The sequence below is a fragment of the Drosophila melanogaster genome, chromosome 3R (assembly GCF_000001215.4).
Source record: "Drosophila melanogaster chromosome 3R".
NCBI lineage: Eukaryota > Metazoa > Arthropoda > Insecta > Diptera > Drosophilidae > Drosophila > Drosophila melanogaster.
This window is the reverse complement of record NT_033777.3, coordinates 29,539,460-29,545,459: the sequence shown is the minus strand read 5'-3', so window position 1 is coordinate 29,545,459 and position 6,000 is coordinate 29,539,460.

Below are 6,000 nucleotides of genomic sequence, written 5' to 3'. Positions count from 1 at the left end.
CAAAGAGGTGTAAAATTGTGTCTGTTTTCCTGGCCCGTTCCTGATTCGTTTTGTTTGGCATTTCGCAACGACCAACAATGCCCGGCCACTGATAGGAACAATGGCCGAAAGTCCGGGCCAAGATGCCAGACAATGCCGCTGATTTAGCCGACTGCGCCGAAAAGGTGCAGCCAAACAATGAGCCGGCATTGTCCAGCAGCGCGGGGCAATTGCAGATCGGTTCGGACCAGGCCCGCCACCAAAGCCAATACATGCGAAAAAATCACAGAAATTGGCCAGCAATTAGGTGTTTCATCGTCCAGTATTCATTGATTGGAAAATGCCAGATTCTAATTACATCTCCGCTTCAAACTTCCTTATCACTTCGATTTTATTTAATACACTTTGTAGCTTGTGCAGCGAGTTCAACAAACCCCTCAAATCAGACACTCGACTAATTTAATAAGCTATGAAAATTATCAACATTTTTCCATTAGGCCCGCGGGAGCCACTCCACCACACACTATCAGCTCAAATTAAAACATAGCGCTTGTAATTGAGCATAAAAAGGATAACATCGCTGACAGCCATCCCAGGCTTATCACCCAGAACCCAAGTCGGGGATCCCAACTCCCCTGCTTCGGACGCAATTGAGGCTGTCGACTCCATCTAATCGGCAGGCATAACGCTTGACTTGCCCCAAAACGCTTATCTCTCCCCGGCGATGCACTCGCACAAAAGACGTGTAATTATGTGGCAGTGCGCGATAAGCCTAACCCTAAACGAAGTACTACCAAACTGCGGAAACTAAGGGGAAACTCTTCTCCAGCGACACAAGATTTATAGACTTGGTCTGACAATTAGCGCTGATAACTTTCGATTTCGATGGGATTCGATTTGGACTCGGGCTTCGAAAATTAAAATTGCCTGTCTAATTTTCTGAGTTATGGCGCCGAGTTCAGTACGGCACAGTAATTATGGAATATGAGAAAAATTACTCGAGCCTCGGAAAATATGAGACCTAATATATGCATTTCTCTAGCAAGCAGCGAGTGGGCGTGGCACCTTCGCGGGCCAAACATTAAACGGTAGTTAGTCCGATTAGAGAACGCTTCTCGAGTGGTAAATATTGTGCCACGCAGGCGACTTTCTCCGCAAAGCGTGCCTCGTAGATACAAATTCAAAGTATCTGGCGCCAGAGGTGGACACTTGTCGCACATTCCGCCACGGTCGCTTTCTTTGTGGATCGCATTTCAACCGGAGGATGGGCCTAAATCTATATCCCTCGGTGGGAGTTATCCTTGTAGTCCATGGCTCATTAATAATTCTCATATTTTTCACGCCAACTGAAAGAGTTTCGGCGGTGTCTAATGAGCAGGGAAGAAAGATAGTTCATAATTATTCCTGGTATTCATCATTTTCCCTATGTATGTAATTCTAAAACCAATTTCAGCCATTTTCCTTGCTCTGTATAGCTTACAAACATCAATCTGAGGTTGTTTTCCCAAAACAGTTTTTGCCCTTGGTGGCCATCAATCTTCGATCAAACATTTCCAAATGTGACACTTTCGACTGGGAAACAGCGGCAATTTAATCAAACTACTGACACACAAGGCATGAAATGCCTATGAAAGGCAATTTTCATCAAATTTATTGTCATTGTGAGAGGGGCAGTGCTAAATGGCTGGGAATATCCCCGGCATGCAAATGACATTTCGGCAATTGCATTAATGGCGGCGATTCTGATGCCGATTCCGAATGTGATTGTTTCGCCCTCGAAGGGAGTGCTATATGCATATACAAATACATATAGTATAGTAAATTTTGATAGGTTTTAAGGGGGGGGGGGAATGGCAATTATACTCGACTCGACTGGGCACATTCATGCTGGTCAATTGCCAGAGTGACATTATGAACGTCCAGTGAGGCGGGCAGCTCCGATTGAGGGTATTATTATTGTTATCCTTTCAGCGCAAAATGGCCGCCCCTGACATGGCCATAGTTTCGAATTCGGCATTCAAATTTTCGCCATCGCCATCACCATCGCCATTGTTTGCGGCTAACTGTGCGTGCCGAACAGCCAGGATGCCAGGAAGCCAGGAACACTACGTCCACTGTATCCCAGCGGGCAGCTGACGAGGGGCGATTAAAATCTCAGTCGGAACTGGGACCCCGCATGGGAACTCACTACTATATACGCTGAATATATTATTCACCATGTCTGCAATATTTGAGTTTCATTCAATGAGCCTTGAATTAGCAGGGCAAGGTTGTTGCAGTTCAATGATGAAAATGAGGCAAAAGATATACCTACAAACTATGGAACTTATATAGATATACTAGCTTTAAGATATATACAAATGAGATACTTAAAGGTATGCAGCTAACTTTTCTCTATGATTGTAATTATCAATTAGCTAATAAACTATTGCTATTTCCTCTTAACTTTTCAGCTGCTTCCGCTCGAGGAAGAGCACGGCGAATTGTAAATTGCTTCAAATGTTTATTAATTGTTTAAAAATAATTGATAATTACGGGGCAGTGAGCACGATCGATGGTTTCTTAGCGCGAACCTGATCCCGATCCAATTATTCCCACACCAGCACCAGAGGCGGAAACTCGAGAGGGAAAGTCTTTAGTCTTTAGATGAGATCAGACTGATTGCCGCTGCTAGGGATCGTTAGTGGCAGACAAGTTGGGCGCAACCGCAACAACACAATTCCCGTGAAAATGCGGCGAACACACGCGGCGTTTCCCGGGCGCAGGATACTGGATACTGGATACTGGATAGAGGATCTGTATGTGGATATGGTTGGGAATTGGAGGCGTCAGCGCCGGCGGCGTTGCAGATGCCGCAAGTGGCTGTCACTTCCAACACATGTTTTGACCACGTCAATAAATCATCGCATGTCGGGCGTGTCAGCAGTGGCTGATCCAGAAGCTACAGCTCCAAAAACTGACGGGTCGGGAATACCCGGTTATCACTCAGTACTCAACACGATCAGTTAAAGAGCTGCATTAAAATTATATGATTTTTTTATGACATCAATTACCCAGTAAGCTTATCTCATGGAGGTTTTTTGCTATAATTATTGAAAGACATTATAGAATTCGATTGTATTATAAGCATAAATTATATACCGCTTAATGAAATTGGGAAAACACAACAGCAAGTTCATTGAAAAACTTTTGATAATCATAGTCTAGTAATAAATGTTTCCCCTTTGACTTATCAATATCCTGGAATTGCTTTCCCACACACATAAATGACTAAACTCAATTACCAACAAGTTTTCAATTGCACCATTGTCCTCCATTCATTAGGCATAATTCTCACTTTCCTCGGAGGCTCGACCAGCATCCTGAGATATCTGCGCTAGACAATCTCAAAGATGCGACAGATGAGATGGGAAAATGGCGAAAAGATGCAAAGTCAAGCTGGCTACTTGCCCCCAGTTCAAGTGGCCAAATAAATTTCAATGTTAATTTAAATGGAATTCATTACCCGGCCGAGCAGCAGTCCATTATAAATCACATAGAAATTTTCGTAAATTCATCGCCACTTTAGTTAACCCCTAATGACTTTTGTGTCCGAATTGTTTTGGGCAATCAAGCCGGGCCAACCGACAACCCCGCCCTGTCCTGACCAACCCCCGAGTGTTAAATTAGCCCCTGGATAGGGGAGGATTTCGGCTGGGATGCGGCGGCAAAAGGTGCAAAATGCACAAATGAGTATAAATATTTTCACAATTAACGAGAAATTAAAGGCGACAAAGATGCCTGGCGGCGGTAAAAAGCGGCAGCCGCAGTGCGATGCTGTTATGTGCACTGAGAGAAAATATTTCTAAGAAATATTTAAAGAGATACTAGAATATATACACAAACATAAGCAGCACTTTTGAAATATTTAGTCGTGCAAAGTATTTGTGAACGTAAACTATGTATAGTGTAGAAAAGTCTTTAAAATCTAGGAAGACTTGAGCAGTAGAAAAGATATCTCCATGTTTCCTCACTCCAATTTTTTTGCAGTGCACGATCCTGCGGCTTTCCTGATCCCGCTGCCGATCGTGATTCGAAGTCGGAGTCACCAGGAGACAAACAAACAACAACCCCAGGAGCAGCAGATGAGCAGGCACTCGAGCACTCGAGCCAGACAAAAGGGCAGAACACGAATTTAATAGACTCCCATTCCCATTCCCATTCCCACTCCCATTCCGATTGCGATTCGATGATGATGATGTCCTTCTGCCATTTAATGCGTACAAAACGTCTAATAAATTAACTTCACTTCTGTGCGCATCTGTGTGTGTGTGAGTTGGGCTTTGTGTGCGTGGCCTGAAAGAAAAATCGTTTTCAAATGAATTTCAATGCAACGAAGCGTAAAACATTTTACGCCGCGCATCGCATCGTTTAGGGGAATCGACATCGGCTTCGGAGGGTTAACAAGGAGCCAAATAAAAGGACATGCGGCGGCTGCAGCACTCGAGATATGGATATGCTATTAGACAGCTTATTAATGAATCCTTTCAATTGTTAGCGCGTGATTTCACTTTCACATGCCACCGTACCCCGGGCAGCCCAAGCCATTCGAGGACAATTAGACGAAGGACTCACAAAAAGTATATATTGCAGTTTATGAAATGCCAGTTAATGACCCAGAAAGCATGTATCTCGACTCGCTGTAAATATGATTGGACAAACAGTTGGCATCGGATGACACAAAGGATAACGCACATGAAAGCTACTGCGCCGCTACCGAAAATCCTTTTCGATTTGGTGTCAAATATTTTCCAGGACTCACGACGCCTTGTTTTTTACAGCGAAATCCAATGAATTTGTTGTGATTTATGCACGCGGCGGGATGTCCTTGAAGTGGATTGAAGTGTGAGGATGCAACTCCTTCGGCATCAAATGACACTGGCTGAAAAAAGATGACAAGTTGCCACATAAAAAAGAAGCTAATTAAAGAAAATAAATAGTGCCTAATGCCATATACAGGTATAAAGTATCTACCTTATGTTTGCTCTGCCAAAGAAGTTCCAAAGGACATATATCAAGGACAAATTCATTCTCCACTTAGGATGAAATACCTATGCTTTGTGTAAATTGGTGCATCTGCCTCATGAATATTTCGAATTGTTTAGGCAGCAACCATTACAAATTAATATTATGACCCATTCGGAATCGATTGTCAATCGCTTACTTTTTACGAATCCTGATGAGAATGGGAGCGTTCTTCGCGATATGAATTGCTTGTGAAGTGTCAATGAATGGCGTACAGGAATTGTGGCAGGGTTTCCATTATGATCGACCCATTGAACAAATTTGCCCCCCCTGCCCACAATCACCGGCAACCGAATGGATATATCTGCTGCTCTGTCTTGAGCACTTCTTTCTGCTTTTCAGCTAATACGATTATAAATATGCGATTATTAACACACGATTGCCCGCTGACATAATTAAGACACCAGAGCCTGTCTGAGCAAATAACCGAATGGATGGCTTCTACAGTGGAGTGGCTATAGAAGCATCGGGGGTATATGCCATGTAATACATCTGGGACAAAACAATGGCGGAGTCCGCTTGTCACACGTTCTACAAACCCGACAGACATTGGCTGATGCCCAGATATAGCTGACATGTGCTCGGATGCATCTCATCCCATCCTATTAATGGCCTGCTAATAGATGAACGGCGTGTTTGAAATTAAAAGTAAACCGCAAACAGGCCGTGGATAAATGGGGAAGCCAGTTAGCCAGTTACCCTGGTGAACCACCTCGTTGCAGGGTGATTAATGAGCAAGTAAATAACTTGAAAAGTGTGAGAAAGTTGCTGTACTAACAAACTATGGTTATTATGTTTTAAATATGAATATATTTATAAATACTTATAATCCCATTTAGTTCCTCTGTTCATAAGTTTCCCATCAATGTTGTTAAATCATAAAGATTTCCTGTTCATTCAGTGCCATAATTAGCTTAAGCTCGCGTTGCACGTCGCCACACCTTGAAGTTGATCTTG